We start from the raw sequence: 19,078 nt of genomic DNA on the forward strand, positions 1-19,078 counted from the left end.
TTAACGGATGAATTTAGACGGTTGACTTAAAAAAGTTGAGTTGATGGGTCACCCATGCGAGTGCTTTTTCATTTACATTGGTGGTCGGTGGAAAATTTTTATGAGATTTGACCAATCATCCTTGCAGTCAATTTATTCCTAGACTAATATGAAGGAGGTAAATTACGGATGATTATTAACTATTAGTATAATGACTAAGACATAAGGAAAAATATACTCGGACAAGTCAAATTTTGATCCCATAATTTAATATGACAACCTTTTATATCTCAATCATCATCGTACAGTCTTGAGAGTACGTTGCGAAATTATCGTAGCTTTGCTTTTAGCTTGTTTCTGGAACATTATTTATGTTTATATGTACTTAAACTTGGTAAAATTAAGAAAAAAAAAATAAAAGCATAAAATGACCTTAGAGACTTTAGAAATACAACATATTGGCCACTTTTTAATTTTGAGTAAGGTTCATATATTATTTTTTAGTCAATATTGCTATACGAATCTAAATTAATCAAAAATAAAAGTAAACACAGAGGACAATGATGTGGTGATGGTAAAGAGTCTCACCCCGCTACCATGATGAGGACAATGATGTGGTGATGGTAAAGAGTCTCACCCCGCTACCATGATGAAAGTCAAAAGTTAAGATGATCAATATGTAGATGGTATCGATTGATCGGGTGACTCATATCACGATCGAGTAAAGGGCCCCGACCTGCCATCGCCTCGACACGGGGAACAATCAAACAATCAACGCTTAGGGGAGACAATGTGCAGGAACCAAGCCGAGCGGCTACCTCTCTCGGCCTGACAATAGAGGTGCAGAGTTCAACACTGGCCGAGTGGCTACCCCGCTCGGTCTGGCGACATGTTTCGACCGAGCGGCTATCCCGCTCGGTCTGGCAACAAGCTTCGGCAATAACCGAGTGGACCTCGGGTCGAGCAGACACATGGAGGAACAGTCAGGTCCGGGCCGACCAGACGGGACATCAGGGCGGCGGGATTCCGGTCGAGTGGCCAACCTGCCCGGCCTAGTAGTACACTCCTGATATCCATTGATATTCTTTTGGGAGTTGGTGCTGCCAACACCGGGCATGAGCTGCCAGAAGATTGTACGACGGAAGGTTCCACTGTCACTTCAGAGATATACTCGGCCTGTTAAGGTACTATGTTAGGGACACTTTACTGACAAGTCTTTTCATGGAAAACTTTGAGATACGTGCTTGCCTTGGGAAGCGTGCACACGCGCTACCGGAGCTCTATATAAAGGGGGGTCCAAGCATTGGCGGAGGTAGCAATACACGTGATATTCACTATTTGTGCAATAGTTCTTATTGCTCCGCTTCATTCCTCATCGCCAGTAACTGACTTGAGTGTCGGAGGGCCAATGTCGGGGACCCCTTCCCTAGCTCGGCACTGATGTAGTCTGTGTTGCAGGTCCACGCGAAGTCCGCAGGATGTCAGCGTGAGCGCCACATCCCTAGCTTTCCGTCTCTTCGACTTTCGAACAGGATCATATATGGCGTCGTTTGTGGGAACGTCACTTGCATCCGAACCGAGAAGATGGAGGACGCTAGATGACTCACCACCGTGACACTCACCCAAGAGGAGCTTGAGATGCTCATTCAAGCCCGAGCATAAAAAATGATCGAGCAACAATAATAGCAGGCGCTAGTTGATCGGCAAGTGCCGCAGCCTGCAACATTGACAGCTGACAATCGAGCGAGACAGGAAGACCGAGCGGAGCAACTCTCTGTTTGGGGGCAGAATAGAAGGCCGATTGGCACACTGGGGGAGGCGCTCCGCGCCAATCCCCTTTCATCGCGCCTTGTTCCAGACTCCCTCGGAAATAACCCAGGCGCATCAAGAGCGGGGATCGTCTTCGGAGGATGCTCTCGTTCAGGACGTGCGAAAGGGCAAGGTGCCCCGAGGTAATGCGTCACCCGAACGGATCAACCGATAATTCTCAGAGGAGATCTTAGAAGACCCTCTGCCCAGACACTACACCCCGCTGGTGATCGGGACGTACAACGGATCGACCGATCCGGACAATCATCTAAATCGGTTCGACAATGAGGCAACGCTGCACCAGTATACAGACGGAGTGAAGTGTAGAGTCTTTCTCACTACGCTATTCGGATCGGCGCAACGCTGGTTCCGAAGACTGCTAGACGACTCGATACGAAGCTTCAAAGATTTCCGAGAAACTTTCCAGTCGCCAGCAGCCGATGCTACCAGAAGACGAGCATCAACCTCTTTGCCCTGAAGCAAGGGCCCAAGGAAGCGCTCCGATCCTACATCCAGCGCTTCAACCAAGTGGCCATGGACATCCCCTCGGTCTCGTCCGAGATAATGATGAATGCCTTCACTCAGGGACTCGCCGAGGGAGATTTCTTTTTGTCGCTTATTAGAAAGCCGCCCAAGGACTTTGACCACATGCTTAAGAAGGTCAACGAGTATATAAATGTGGAAGAAGCTCAAGCGACCAGAAGGAAAGAGGCGTCGATCGAACATTCGGCGCCGACCGAGCCTCGACCATCAAGCGATCATCAGTCGCCCAAGGGACCGAGGGTCGAAGGAGCGCGGTCGCACCAGGAGACTAGGGCACATGCCGTACAGCATGTGGCGTTCGGTCAGCCGAAGCTGTCGAAGGGAAAGGTATGGGCGCCGATGTTTTGTTCGTTCCACCAGTCAACGACTCACAACATGCGGGACTACCGCGAACTGACATCAATCGTCATCCGACCGACCCCAAGAGGATATCGCCGTTGATCGCCTTCTCCCGATCGGCGATAGAGACATCGGTCTGCGAAGCAGTGAGAGGACGACAGAAGGACGCCCGAGCGGCACCACCAACATCTGCGGAGGGATGACATCGACCCCTTTCGAGCCCCGGCCGAGCGAAATAGACCATCCGCTCGGGAAGAGGAAAATGAGAATAATGCTTCCCGAGGAGAGATAGGCATGATAGTCGGAGGACCGATCGGCGGTGACTCCAACAGAGCCAGAAAGTCGTACTCTCGGCAGTTGGAAATCCATGTCGTAGGATACAGCAAGGAGAAGGCCGAAGGACCCTAGATTAGCTTCGGTCCCAGTGACTTGGAGGGAGTGGAGATCCCTTACGATGACGCACTAATCATCTGAGCGGTAATCGCTAACTACACAATTCACCAAACTTTTATTGATACAGGGAGTTCGGTGAATATTATTGTCAAGAAGGCATTCGATCAGTTACAAATTGATCGAAGCGAGCTGCTGCCCATGACGACCCCGCTGTACGACTTTACGGGGAACGAAGTATTGCCGCTCGGATAGACCTGACTGGCCATCTCGCTCGGAGAGGAGCCTCTGAGGAGAACCAGAGCCACCAACTTCATCGTGGTGGATGCGCTGTCAGCCTACAACGTCATATTGGGTCGGTCGGCCCTCAATGAGTTTTGGCCGGTAATATCTACTTACTGTCAAAAAATCAAGTTCCCGGTAGACGACCGGGTGGGCAAAGTCAAGGGTGATCAGCTGGTCGCTCGGTGATGTTACGTCGAGATGGTCAAGTCTGAGGCTAGGAGCGCTCGAAAGACTCCGCGACTGGAGGTAAATGCGATCACTAAAAAAACCCCTACCTTGGTATACGAAGAAAAGGAGGTCCAGATCCACCCCAGCCGAGCGGAGGCAACATCCTTCATCGCCGCCGACCTGGAGGAGGAGAAGAAGGAAAAGCTGGTAACCTGCCTTAAACAAAATCACGATGTGTTCGCCTGGTCGACACATGAGCTTCCCGGCATCTCCCCAAGCGTGGCTCAGCATGAGCTTCATGTTCGACCGGACGCTCGGCCAGCGAAGCAAAGAAAAAGGGATTTCAGCATGGAGCAGAATGTGATCATCCGGGCGAAGATAGAGAAACTACTAGAGGCCAACCACATTAGGGAAGTTCAATTCCCGATCTGGCTAGCCAATGTTGTGTTAGTCTCCAAGCCAGACAACAAATGACTGCTCTGCATTGACTTCCGTGATCTGAACAAGGTGTGCCCGAAGGACTTCTATCCCCTACCCAGGATAGACCAAATGGTGGACTTGACGGTGGGCAACACGTTGATCTGCATGCTCGACGCATATCAAGGGTACCTGATGTGCGTAGATTGTATACACTTATTTAGCATGTTTTGACGCACATTCACATGTTTTGAGCATGTTTTATCTATGCATTTTCATACTTCCAACTTTGCTTTTAGCATATTTACTCTTTTTGTTCGGAGATCTGCTTTTGTGCATTTTCTATACACAGGAGTCGTATTTGATGAAGGATTTATGATCGTGACCAGATCTGCAAGCAAACCAAAGGAGGAAGGCACCATCTTTGTGTGCCACACGACCCTGCCATGGGGGGTTGCCTAGGCCGTGTGGTGATCACCACCCGTGTGGCTGCAGCAGAGGAGGAAGTGGCCATGGTCGTGTGAGCATCACATGGCTGTGCTAAGTTTTGAAGCCAACAGGAGCCAGTCCGTGTACACCACACGACCGTGCAAGCCCTCTAGAGCTGCAGCAGTGCACGACCGTGTAGATCTACACGGTCGTGCAACATTTCCAGAGGCTAAGAACGCCCTGGCCGTGTGCACCACACGGCCGTGCAGGAGCTCCAGAGCCAGAGGCAGTGCAAGTCGTGTAGATCTACACGGTCGTGCAAGGGGAGCAGTGGCAGAGTGGTGTGCCACACGACCTTGCCATGGGGGGTTGCCTAGGCCGTGTGGTGATCACCACTTATGTGGCTGCAGCAGAGGAGGAAGTGGCCATGGTCGTGTGAGCATCACACGGCCGTTCCAAGTTTTGAAGCCAACAGGAGCCCGACCGTGTACACCACACGGTCGTGCAAGCCCTCCAGAGCTGAAGCAGTGCACGACCGTGTAGATCTACATGGTCGTGCAACATTTCTAGAGGCTAAGAACGCCCTGGCCGTGTGCACCACACGGCCGTGCATGAGCTCCAGAGCCGGAGGCAGTGCAGACCATGTAGATCTACACGGCCGTGCAAGGGGAGTAGTGGTAGAGCAAGCCACGGCCGTGTCTCACACACGGCTGTGTGAGATAGACAGAGAAGGGAGTAGCACAGGCCGTGTGAGCTTCACACGGCCGTGTCTCAAGGCCGTGTGGCGCTCAAACCCCTCTTCTATATAAAGCCTTCTTCATGATTTGAAATGGGATCTTCTCCCTTTTGGGAGAGAGCAAGATTTGGACGATTTCTCTCCATCTTGGAGGGATTTTTCGGTGATTAAAGGGCAGATTCTTCAACATATCGATTCCGGAATTGAGGATTGGATCTGAAGACCGTTCTTTATCGTAGATAAGCTTTCTTTCTCTCATTTCTTGGATTTGGGGATCAAGAATGCTTGTAATCTTCATTTATTTGGTTTTCCTTCCTCGTTCTATGGATTAGATCTCTATGTTCTAGGATGGAGGGAATATTTGTAAGATGAATTGATTTAAAACTCTTATGGATTTGCCAATTTCCTATTTCTATGATTTTATCCTGTTTGTATCTATTCAATCTTGGTGGATTGTTGTGATTTGGACCTAATTCCCATTCTTGATTGAATGTTTGAATACCTTGTGGATCTTGTAGAGATAATCTCTCATCCGATTTTTCGAGGGGCGTTCGTGACAGACAAGCCCGTGTAAGGACGTTTGAGGGATGATCTTAAGGGTGAAATAGAGTTATTCAAGGGGGTAGGATAGATTGTATGCGTTCATATCTTATATCTTGATGCGGTTGAGGAGTGATGAATTCTTATGTTGGTTGGTCCTAGAAGGATCGTACTAGTTCCACTGCACAAAAAATTTGTACAAGTGTCGAACCTTTTCCTAAACAACCTATTGTATTCTTTAGAAATTAAAACGGAACTTAACATTATTAATTTCAAATTTAACTTATCTGTTCTTAATGGTTTAGACTTGGATCGCAAGCGGAACTTAACACTATTGATCCAAATCAACCTATGTTATAAATTTAATTAAATATTAATTTTCAAAATTGGCTTCCATGACTGCATGGTGAGACACATGACCTTCTTGGGTATGGGAGCATCCACCATCGCCTAGACAAAGCCTTTTAAGGAAAGCTAATATTTAATTTCCTTATATAACTCTAGGTCTAACCAAAAAGAACAATCGAATCACAAATTCGAAAAACAAAGAAAAACACAAACTCGAATTACAATTCGAAAAATTAGAATCTAATGCCTCTTGTGTTTGGAATTCATACAAAAAAAAAACTAGTATGATGCGGAAAATAATTACTAGTTATACCTTCCTTTGTATGCAACGACCTCTTGATTTTCTACCGTATTCCTCTTCTTATCCCGGACGTTGTGTGGGCAACGATCTACCGAGATGAGAACCACCCAAAGCCTTCTTCTCCTTGCAAGGTTCGGCCACCATAAGTACTCCAAGAATAGATGAGGTTCGACCACCACCACCAAGCTCCAAAGGGATGTTTCCTTTCTCTCCTTCTTCTCCAAGCTAGAACCCGGCCACCTTCAAGCTCCAAGAGATGATGAGGTTCGGCCAATGAAGAAGAAAGAAAAGGAAGAGGGAAAAGCAAAAGGGCCGGCCACCACCAAGGAGGAAAAGAGAGGAAAAAATAGAATAGAGGCGTTACCCATGAAGGCACCTCTACCCCCTCTTTTATAATCCTTGGTCTTGGCAAATAAGGAAATTTAAATAAAAACATCCTTAATTCCTTTTCCATGAAAAGGAAAATTTATTTAATTAAAAAAAATAATTTCCTTTTCATTATTAACATGGCCGGCCACCTATTAGCTCCAATCAAGGAAAGTTTAATTCACACCAGAATTAAAACTTCCTAATTTGTTTCCGGAAATTTATTAAAAAAAATTTCTAATAATTTTTCCTTTCATGGTGGGTTATAAAAATAAATTTTATAAATTAAAATCTTTCTTTTAAACATGTGGATGATTTCAAAAAAGAAAAGTTTTCTCTAAAATTAAAATCTCCTTTCAATCTACAAATAAGGAAAGATATCAAATCTTTTCTTAATCTTTTGTAGAAACTTATAAAAGGAAATATTTAATTTTAAAACTCTCTTTTAAAATCATGAACATTGTTACAAAAATGGAAAGTTTTATCAAAATTAAAATCTTTCTATCAATCTACAAATAAGGAAAGATATCAAAACTTTTCTTAATCTTTCGTAGAAAACTATAAAAGGAAAGATTTAAATTTTAAACTCTCTTTTAAAAAAACATGAACATGGTTATAAAAAATAAAATTTTTGTCAAAATTAAAATCTTCCTATCAATCTACAAATAAGGAAAGATATCAAATCTTTTCTTAATCCTTTGTAGAAAGCTATAAAAGGAAAGATTTAAATTTTAAACTCTCTTTTAAAATCATGGAATCCACATAAGAAAAATTTTAAAAATAAAATCCTTTTAATTAATTATGGCCGACCACACTAAGCTTGGACTCAAGCTAGGGCCGGCCACCTCACACCTTGGTTTGGCCGGCCCTAGCTTGGGCTCCAAGCTAGACTTGGTCGACCACCTTAAGGTGGGTAAGAATGTGAGTATGAGTGGGTATAAATCTCTATATATAAGAGGCTACAATAGGGACCGAGAGGAGGAATTGGTTTTGGTCTCCCGATGAAATTAAGCTTCCCGTGTTCGCCCCGAACACTCAACTTAATTTCATCAATAATAATTCATACCACTAAAGAATTATTATTGAACTACCGCACCAAACCCAAATTACGTTTTGGGCTCCTTCTTATTATGAGTGTGTTAGTCTCCCTGTGTTTAAGATGTCGAATGCCCACTAATTAAATGAGTTACTAACAACTCACTTAATTAATATCTTAGTCCAAGAGTAGTACCACTCAACCTCATCGTTATGTCGGACTAAGTCCACCTGCAGGGTTTAACATGACAATCCTTATGAGCTCCTCTTGGGGGCATTCTCAACCTAGATTACTAGGACACAGTTTCCTTCTATAATCAATAACACACCCTATAAGTAATATCATTTCCCAACTTATTGGGTTTATTGATTTATTGAGCTAAATCTCACCCATTGATAAGTCAAATAAATAAATACTAAATATATGTGCTTGTTATTATATTAGGATTAAGAGCACACACTTTCATAATAACTAAGGTCTTGTTCTTTTATTAAATCAGTATAAAAAGAACTTACCTTAAATGATCCTACTTAATACACTTGGAGTGTACTTAGTATAATTTATTAGTCAAGATAAACTAATACCTAATTACACTACGACTATTCCAATGGTTTGTTCCTTTCCATCTTAGTTGTGAGCTACTATTTATAATTTACAAAGAACCGATAACACGATCTTATGTATGTGACACCACACACCATGTTATCTACAATATAAATTAATTGAACAACTACACTTAGCAATAAATGTAGATAATTTGACCAATGTGATTCTTAAATGTTTATAACAAAAGCTAGACTTTTAGTATACACTCTAACAAGGTAAGCCCGTGTAAGAACAACATAAATTCATTTCTAATTGATCACATTTAGGTATAGATTTCAGTCCTAGGTCGGTTGTCTATTGCAAGAGAGAACCGACGACCTTCTACAAATGATGGACAATTGAGGAATAAGATTTGGTAGATCATTTACATTGATTAACCTTACAAAGAAACCAAAACTCCTAGAACATCCATTTATCATAGCCCTTATTTTTGTTTCTATTTCTTTTATTTCTATGTTTTCTTTTCATTAGTTGCACTTAGTTTCTAAAAACCAATTGATAAGTTGTTTAGCTAATTCGCGTTGAGAAATCTTTAGTGGTTATTCTAGTCCTTGTGGATACGATATCTTTTATTATTACTTACGACATTTCCGTACACTTACGGAACGTCAATAGTACCACCAAGTGTCGCTCGCCCGAGAAGACCAAGAGAAGGTCAGCTTCATTACGACCGACAGAACGTATTGCTACAATGTTATGTCATTCGGACTCAAGAACGCTGAAGCCACCTACTAGAGGCTGATGAACAAGGTGTTCCGACGACAGATCGACCGTAATATGGAGGTATACGTCGATGACATATTAATTAAATCCCTCCGAGCTGTTGACCTATGCACAGTTATTAATGAGACTTGTCGGACACTGACGACCTATGGGATAAAATTGAATCCTGGCAAGTGTCTGTTCGGCGCGAAGAGTGGCCACTTCCTGGGCTACATTGTCATCGAGCGGGGCATTGAAGCCAATCTGAGCAAGGTCAAAGCTTTGCAAGAGATGTCGCCACCTCGAAACTTGAAGGAAGCTCAAAGGCTGATCGGTCGGATCACGACGTTGTCCAGGTTTATATCCAAGTCGTCTGATCGGAGTTTGCCATCCTTCAAAATACTTCGCTGAGCCACGAATCCAATGGGACGCCGAATGCGACCGGACACTGGAAGAGCTGAAGGAATATCTAAACTCCCTGCCTGTATTAGCCAAGCCAATTGTCGGTGCCACTGTGATTTTATCTATCATCCAATGAACATGTCGTTGGATCGGCTCTGGTTAGGCAGAACGACCAAGAGCAGCAGCCTGTATATTTTTTGAACTATATATTAAAGGATGTTGAATCTCGCTACACCGATCTCGAAAAACTAGCGTATACTTTGATTCTCGCCGCTCGGAGGCTTCGTCTATACTTCCTGGTGTTAGTAATTGGCCCTAAGAACCAATCATGAGATGATTAAACCTTTTAGTTACTAATTGAGTTAGACTCAAATGAACCCACTCATTGGATTGAGTTCAATCCGAATTAGACAAATTGGATTGATGGGTTACACTCAATGTGTTAAACTTATTGGGTTATTGAATTAATGGTTAATCTAATATAATAATCCAACCCATTAAGAGGAATATAAAGAGACAAAAACCCCTTCATATTCATTGGATGAATATAAATAGGTTTTTGGTGAGATTTTTCATTAGATGAGATGGGTATCTCTTGATCTTCCTCCTCCTTCTTCCATGGCCGAATTTTCTTCCATGGTCGAACCATACTTCTTGCTAGCACAAGAAGATGGTTCTTCTCCGAAGGCTTCGTTCGTGGGACGAACGAAGGATATGTTCGTGTGAATACCATAGAGGCGCGGACACTTGAACGCGCTGAGATCTGGATCCAAAGAAAAGGTTGCTGTCGGGATTGCGAAGGGCATGCAACAAAGGTATAATCCTATCATGTAGCTTAGCATAGATTATTTGTCATGAAAATTATTTTCTTCCCTTCGCATGGATTCGCTGGATAAGAGGATCTAGTATTTTTCCGCTGCGCTTTCATGTGTTTAGCGCGCTAGATCCCAACACTTGACCCACACAATCATCGTGCTAACTAATAGTGCCCTGAGATGAGTCCTTCTCAACTCGGAAGCATCAGGAAGGCTAATCGAATGGACGACCGAACTGAGCGAGTTCGACATTCAATATCAACCCCGAGCGGCAATCAAGGCTCAAGTCTTAGAGGATTTCGTCATAGAAGTCCGGAGTAAGGAGCCGGTGGCAACATGGAAAATATATGTGGATGACTCGTCTACTCGGCAAGGCAGCGGAATCGGCATACTGCTTATCTTGCCACGGGAAGACCGAATACAACTCTCCATCTGGCTGGACTACAGAGCCACTAATAATGAAGCAGAGTATGAGGCGCTGATAGCTGGTCTGCAGGCATCTCGACATATGGGAGTAGTTAAAGTCCTCATCCACTCGGACTCCCAGCTTGCTGCCCAGCAGCTATCCGAGACATTCGAGATAGACAACGCTCGACTAAGGCTCTATGTAGAGGCTTTCGAGAAGCTGAAGGCCAACTTCCAGGAGGTCATTATACAGAAGATCCCCCGATCTGAGTGTTGGGACCGAAATGTAACTAGAGGGGGGGGGGTGAATAGCTCGGCGCGATCTCGTGCTCTTCGTTGCTTGTTTCTTCAATGATATGCAGCAGAAATACAAGAAACAATACATACAACGCTAACACAAAGGATTTACTTGGTATCCACCTCAAGATGAGGTGACTAATCCAAGGATCCACACACACGAGCACTCTCCACTATGAAAACGCTCCTTTACGGTAACTGCCGAAGGTGGAGAAGCCCTACAACACTCTCAATACAACAAGAAACAAAAAGAAGCAAATACAAGGGAAGCTTACACGGTTTACATAAGAAACCCTAACCCTAGCTTCTTCTTCTTGCTGTAGATCCGCCTCTTGACTTGGAAATGCCTCCAAGAACCTTCAAGATCTGGCGGTGAGAACTCTGTGGAGAAGCTCTGGAATCGCTGTGATGATCGGAGCTTAATAGTGCAAGCGTTAGCGGAGAAAGAGCTCGACAACGACTTTATTCTACGCCAATGGTCGAATCCCAATCGATTGGATTGCTCCCAATTGATTGGGGAGGCTTTGGATCGATCGACCGATCGATCCAGAGTGCCTCTGTGCTCCTGGGAATTGCTTGGATCGATCGGATGATCGATCCAGGGCTTATTGGGCAAAATCGCAACTCCCAATCGATCGGCCGATCGATTAGAGGCTCCCAATCGATCGGTCGATCGATTGGGAGGCTTTCTGTGCGATCGGCAATTCTCCCAATCGATCCACTGATCGATTGGGAGGAGGCTTGTCGCAAGGACTCACCCAATCGATCATCCGATCGATTGGGCATGAGCCAATCGATCGGTCGATCGATCCAGCTCATGATTTTGTCCAAAATCAAGTCCAAATTCCATAAACCAACATCCGGTCAACCATAACCTGTTGGTACATCATATCTAGCATCCGACCACCCTTGACCTACTAGGACTCTCTCACCAAGTGTTCGGTCAATCCCTTTGACCCACTTGGACTTTTCTCCTCGTGCCAAGTGTTCGGTCCTCCATGACCCACTTGGACTTCCACCAGATGTCTAGTCATCCTTGACTCATCTGGATTTCCTGTGCCTGGCTTCACTCACCAGGACTTCCCTTCTGCCTAGCTTTACTCACTAGGACTTCTCCTCTGCCTGACTTCACTCACCAGGACTTTCCTTACTACCTAGCTTCACTCACTAGGACTTTCACCTGGCTTCACTCACCAGGATTTTCAACTCTGCCTAACCTCCCAGTAAGGACTTTCACCTGGCTTCACTCACCAAGATTTCCTTTCTGCCTAGCTTCACTCACTAGGACTTCTCCTCTGCCTAGCTTCACTCACCAGGACTTTCCTTACTGCCTAGCTTCACTCACTAGGACTTTCACCTGACTTCACTCACCAGGATTTTCATCTCTGCCTAACCTCCTAGTTAGGACTTTCACCTGGCTTCACTCACCAGGATTTTCCAGTCAAGTATCCAGTCAACCTTGACCTACTTGACTCTCCTTCACAATCTCCCCGCATGAACAATTGCACCTGCAATCTCCATGTCTTGTCTCCATGTATTGTCAAATATCGAAATCCAAACATCAAGACTCGAGCTTGACCCAATTCAAGCTCAGTCAACCAGGTCAACCTTGACCTAGGGAATATTGCACCAACACTGAGAATCAGGCGGCGAATGAGTGAGTAAAACTAGCTAGTTCGTTGACGCCGATCATCATAGATCAGCTAGTCGAACAAATCTCGCTTGTGGTGCATATCGACCGAATGGAGGGAATAACCTTCCTGAATGATTGGAGGACAACTCTGATGGAGTTTCTGCGTTCAGGAGCTACACCTTTCGATCCAGAAGAAGTCCGCCTATTGAAGAAGAGGGTCGGGTAGTTCACCTTGATCAAAGAGCAGCTTTACAAGAGAGCCTTCTCTAGGTCCCTTATTAAGTGCGTCGGATCGGAGGACATCGAGTACATTCTGCGGGAGGTACATCAAGGCTCTTGCGGAGGTCATCCGGGCGACCGTGCATTAGCCCGTAAGATACTCTTGGCCGGATATTTCTGGCTGACCCTCCAAGAGGATGCTGCTCGGACGGTGACCACCTGCTTGTCCTGCCAGAAGTATCACAACCTGCCGCACCGACCGACCGACCGACCGACCGACCGAGGAAATGAAGGCGTCCACGATATAATGCTCGTTCGACCAATGGAGCATGGATATCATTGGGTCATTCCCAATGGAAATCGGTCAGCGGAAATTTTACTCGTCGTAGTGGACTACTTCTCGAAGTGGGTGGAAGCCGAGCCGCTTGCCAGAATCATCGAACAAATGATCATCAAATTTGTTTGGCAGAGCATCATTTGCTGGTTCGACATCCCACGCCGACTTGTATCTGACAATGAAAGATAGTTTGTCGGTCAGAGGCTCAGAGAGTGGTGCGAGGGCTATGGCATCCAACAAGCCTTCACCTCTGTGGCCTACCCCGAGGGCAACGGGCAAGCCGAAGTCGTCAATCGGGAGATCCTCAGAGTTTTGCATGCTCGGCTCGACCATGTCGGAGGCAGCTGGGTCGATGAACTCCCCAGCGTATTATGGGCCCTTCGCACGATCCCGAAGGAGGCGACTGGCATGCCCCCTTCCATTTGGTATACGGCGGTGAGGCAGTCGTTCCCATGGAGGTCGGAGTAGAATCCGATCGGGTGCAGCACTACGACGAAGGAAACGCCGAACGGAGGCTCATGGAGCTCGACTTGGTGGACGAAACGCGGGCAAAAGCAGCAGTTCGGCTAACGGCGTACCGGCAATGGATGAAATAGAACTACAACCGGAGAGTAATCCCGAGGTCCTTCCAGGTCGGCGACCTCGTCTGGAAGAAAGTGAAGCCAGTCAGTGACGTCACCAAGATCGAGGCCCTATGGGTAGGTGCTTTCAAGGTTGTGAAGAAGCTACGTTCGGACGCTTACTATCTGGAGGATGAAGAGGGAAGACAGCTCGAAAGACCATGGAGTGCGAATCATCTTCAACCCTACAGGGCTGGATGAGAGGTGCGTGAGTGAATACTGTACCTTATATTTTTTGTATATCTCCTGAACACAGGGCAAAATTTGAATAAAAAGCGAAGGCCTCTTAAGCACATCTCCCTCAACGGTTGAGCGTCGACCTTAAACCCGAGATTATGTCAACGGTCGAGCGACGACCTTAAACCCGAGATTATGTCAATGGTCGAGTGACGACCTTAAACTCGAGATTATGTCAATGGTTGAGCGGCGACTTTAAACCCGAGTTCATATCAACGGTCGAGCGATGACTTTAAATGAGTGTCTCTATCAACGGTCGAGTGGCGACCTTAAACGCGTGTCTCCATCAACGGTCGAGCGGCGACCTTAAACGCGTGTCTCCATCAACGGTCGAGCGACGACCTTAAACGCGTGTCTCCACCAACGGTCGAGCGACGACGTTAAACTCTTGTCTCCATCAACGGTCAAGCAACGACCTTAAACTCTTATCTTTCCCAACGGTGGAGCGGCGAACTTAAATGTATGTCTCCATCAACGGTCGAGCGACGACCTTAAACGCGTGTCTTCACCAACGGCCGAGCGGCGGCTTTAAACCCTTGTCTCCATCAACGGTCTAGCGGCGACCTTAAAAGTGTCTTCCCCAACGGTCGAGCGGAGACCTTAAACGTGTGTCTCCATCAACGGTCGAACGGTGACCTTAAACGCGTGTCTCCATCAACGGTCGAGAGGCGACCTTAAACTCCAGTGATCGTCTAATCTCCCTCAATGGTCCAACGACGAACTTAAACCCGGGAGCACATCAACGGTTGAGCGGCGACCTTAAAACATGGTATTACCTAACCTTCCTCAACGGTCGAGCGACGACCTTAAAACCCTGACTCAATGAAAGGGCAAGCGTCGGCTACGTAAATGCTTAAGTCTTCAAGATGTGGTGGTCGTTCGGTGCTACTCTTCGAAATACTCCAAGACCGATCGGAGGTTCGCAAAATCATAAGGGGACTCTGAATAACAAAAAGATCGGTTGGCGAGATAGACTGATTACAGACGATCGGAGTGACCAGGCCACGAGTTCGTACAACGCTTAGAAAAGGGGAGTCAAAAAATCATTCATAAAACTTGTCCGAACGGATGAGCATTCATTATGACTTCAAAAATTTGACATTTTACAGAACTCTCGGCCTCACTCAAGATAGTCCAGGACATCGTCAGGCAGCGCGACAGTAAGTTTATCCCGGCTGATGCTGCTGCTGGACAAAGCTGCTGGTAGATGGCCACCCTCTCTGAGTTGGTCGATCGTCCCATCGATGGCCAAATCAAAAAGGCGCAGAGCCCAATCGGTGACCTGCTCATTAAAAGCATCCGAGCAGATGTAATTCTTCTTCAGGGCCTCAAAACAGCTCTGCTCGGCATCTTGGTAGGTCTTCAAGGCCGCTCGGGAGGACTCCAGCTCATCCTTCTCAGTGGCCAACGCAGTATCCTTGGAGGCGAGTTGACCGCGAATGGTCGTTTCCTCGGTTGACCGGCTGTGCCGCTCGGCGACTAAGAAGTCCTCAACTTCCTTGAGCTTTTGGGCGAGGGCCCGGGCTTAGGGGTGAGCATTCGGTTAATTTGGTCCATAAATTAACCAAAATAACCGAAAACCGATTTAGTGTTGGCTAACCGAATCAAATCAAAGTTTTACTAAAACTGAATTAACCGAATTAGTTATTTCAATTAACACTGAATTAACTAAATTTGTTTAAAATAACAATAAAAAGAATTTATACAAAATTAATATCAAATTAACCGAATTAACTGAATGCTCACCCCTACCCGGGCTTCTTTATTCTTCTCGTCGAGGTCAGCGATGGCCCAGTTCTTCCGCGCGTTGGCCGATTCGATTTTATTATCGAATGTGGCGACCTGTTTATTAAGCATCTCTAGCATCGTGGCCTACCCAACGCTCTTGGCCCGTTCGGTCTTGAGCAGTTTGTTACTCTTCTCCAGAGCGACTCGAAGTATGGCCACCTCAGCGTCTGTTTGTTCCTGAGTGGCAGAGGATTGGTCGTTCGACGCCTTCAATTGCTTCACTTCCTCCTCCAAAAAAGCGAGTCTTTGGCACATGGCCAGACTCTCTACCCAATACTGCAAACAAAGCAAATATAAGCACTAATCGGAAGTGAACTATGCAAATGTATAGGTAAAACTTACCCCAGTGGGCATCTGGGTGTGGCTATCCATGAGTGCCCCTGGAGGCATCATCGCCGCACGGGCCCGAGTGCCCTCCCATATCTTGGCGAGTAGCCCCTGGATGATGATCTGGTGCTCCGGAGCTCGGGACTCGACGCTGGATTCGCGTCACTCCTCGATCGGGAGGTGCAAAATCACCGTAATAAGGCGTTGGTCGCTCGGGGCCGACTGTGCAGAAGTGGCCCTCCCAGACGACCATGATGAAGAAGCCGGTCGGATGCCCGACTTCTTGATCTTCGACTTTGGTGGCAGGAAGGCCACCGACGGCGCGTAGACTGTCCCTTGAGGCAGACTGGACAGAGAGGGTGTCCGATCCGACGACTCAGGGGCAGTGGGCTCTTGGACATAAGCGAGGGTCGACGTCTCCACCCATTTGGCGGAGCGTACCTTGGAAGTGGTGGAGCGTGATAAAGGCTTTGCCTGGTGCCTCTTACGCCTGATCAGCGACTTAGCTGAGGAGGCTGAGCTTGAAGCCCCCTCAACTTCGACAACCAGCTGCCATTCAGAAGGTTGGGAGCCATCGGTCGCTCCGACACCTACCCGAGCGGGAGCCGCCTCACTCTCGTATTGCGGCTCCCCTTGCGAGTCGATTGGCTGGAGGCCTCGACTCCCTAGTTCTTCAACATCGGCCGCATTGATCGCGACATCCTTGAGCTTCACCTTGCCGGCCAGACGTGCGCGTAGCATGACTTCGGCTATACGAAAAGAAGAAAAATCAAATAGAATCAACGAAAGGAGCATAAGTGATTGCATACCTAGGTTGGTCGACAGTTGGGTGCGGACCGGACTTAAGCCGAAGATATACAGGACACCTTCCAGCAGCAACTTGTGGATGTCATATTTCTGACCGGCCAATATCGAAGCTACGTTGAGGTAGTCCGATCGGCTCTTGTACTTCTTCAATGGAGGATGAGGTGCCACTTCAAGCTGCCAGTGGGACGGGAAGTCTGGCCGCTAGGGAAGGCGCATACAAAAGAAATATTCTCTCTAATGCTTATTGGAGAGCGACATTTTGTCGAAGAAAATCAAGCTCACTTGGGCTTGGAAAAGGAAAGTCCTCGGCTCGAACAATTTTGGATAGTAAAAATAGTGGAAGACTCGAGGAGTAAGGGGAATGTCGTGCAGACGGAAGAGAACGATGACCCCGCACAGCAGCCGAAAGGAGTTCGACACTAGTTGGTGGAGGGAGATGCGAAAATATATACAAACAGCAGGGAAGAAGGGATGGATAGGATGTGATGAACTTGCCATTGCAACACAAGAAAAAAGGAGGAATGGAGTGGTGGAATGGTTGCGGGAACACTGAGACGATGAAAAACTCGAGAACTGGGAAGAACAGACGCTGGAAGGCGAAAAAACTCGGAGGTCAGTACTATAGGGAGGAAGCTTAAGAGCAAAAGGTCGACGGAGAAGGGCTGCGAAGAGGAGGTCGCCGGAGGAACAATAGGAGAACGTCGTCGGAGCACGAAGCAGGCAGCACTAAAGAGCACGAAGGCGAAATGCGCAAAGGTGGCGACACACGCGGGCTTATAAGCCTGGGGGTCGACCGACCGGAGTCGTCCGATCTAGCTCGCAGAAACCCAGGCAAAGATCGGACCGTTGAATTCAAACCGCCAAACGTACATCAATACCCTGTCACGTCAGGCGTGCGGCGGCAACGAACGTGACACATGGCGCATCGCCACGAGTCGACATTTAATGAAGGCGTGGGAGCGTGTTCAGCCTTAATAAGCGGAGATTTGCGTGATTTCTTAGAAATCTGGGTGATGTAAGCCATGCTCACACTTGCTTAAGACAATTCAAGAAGAGATTTTACAAGTACAAACATTTAACGCGCCGATCGGATTGAGGAGTATACCTACGGTCGAACGACAAGCTTCAACAGGTCGACCGATGGAGAGCCGTCTTAGCCAAGATGACGAAGGCCGATTGGGAAGAAGTCTGCTCAGACAATTGTTCAGTCAGTCGGACTTGCAGTCTTCTTCGACTAGACTGAGGGGGAGACTTGTGATGCTGTAATTGTAAAGGGCCCCACCCCGCTGCCACGGTGGAGGTCAAAGTCAAGGCGGTTAATGCGTAGACGGTATCGGCCGGTCGGGCGACTCATGCCCCGACCAGGTAAAGGGCTCCGACCCGCCATCGCCTCCGACACGGGGAACAATCAAACAACTGATGCTCAAGGGAGACAATGTGCAGAAACCAAGTCGAGCGGCTACTCCTCTCGGCCTGACAATAGAGGTGCAGAGTTCAACACTGGCCGAGCGGCTACCCCGCTCGGTCTGGCGACATGTTTCGGCCGAGCGGCTACCCCGCTCGGCCTGGCAACAAGCTTCGGCAATAACCGAGTGGACCTTGGGTCAAGCAGACACACGGAGGAACAGCGAGGTCCGGGCCGACCAGACGGGACACCAGGGCGGCGGGATTCCGGTCGAGCGGCCAACCTGCCCGGCCTAGTAGTGCACTCCTGATATCCATTGATATTCTTTTGGGAGTTGGTGCCGCTGACATCGGGCATGGGCTGCCAAAAGATCGTACGACGGAAGGTTCTACTGTCACTTCAGAGATATGTTCGGCTCGTTAAGGCACCGTGTCAGGGACACTTTACTGACAAGTCTTTTCAGGGAAAACTTTGAGATGCGTGCTCGCCTTAGGAAGCGTGTGCACGTGCTACCGAGCTCTATATAAAAGGGGGGGGTCCAAGCATCGACGGATGTACGCAATACACGCGATATTCACTGTTTGTGCTATAGTTCTTGTTACTTCGCTTCGTTCCTTATTACCGGTGACTGACTTGAGCGTCGGAGGGCCAACGCCGGGATCCCTTCCCCGGTTCGGCACTGACATAGTCTGTATTACATGTCCATGCGGAGTCCACAAGAGATCAACATGAGCATCATATCCCTAACTTTCCGTCTCTTCGACTTCATAATAGGATCAGACAACTTTATAA

At 47.1% G+C, this 19,078-nt stretch overlaps 1 protein-coding gene across 1 annotated transcript in view; it reads left to right on the plus strand.

Annotated features, from left to right (window-relative positions):
- Positions 1-19,078, plus strand: part of LOC122046378 (growth-regulating factor 3-like) — a 37,083-nt gene that overhangs the window by 12,548 nt on the left and 5,457 nt on the right. The window lies entirely within an intron of this gene.

This window comes from Zingiber officinale, chromosome 2B (genome assembly GCF_018446385.1).
Source record: "Zingiber officinale cultivar Zhangliang chromosome 2B, Zo_v1.1, whole genome shotgun sequence".
NCBI lineage: Eukaryota > Viridiplantae > Streptophyta > Magnoliopsida > Zingiberales > Zingiberaceae > Zingiber > Zingiber officinale.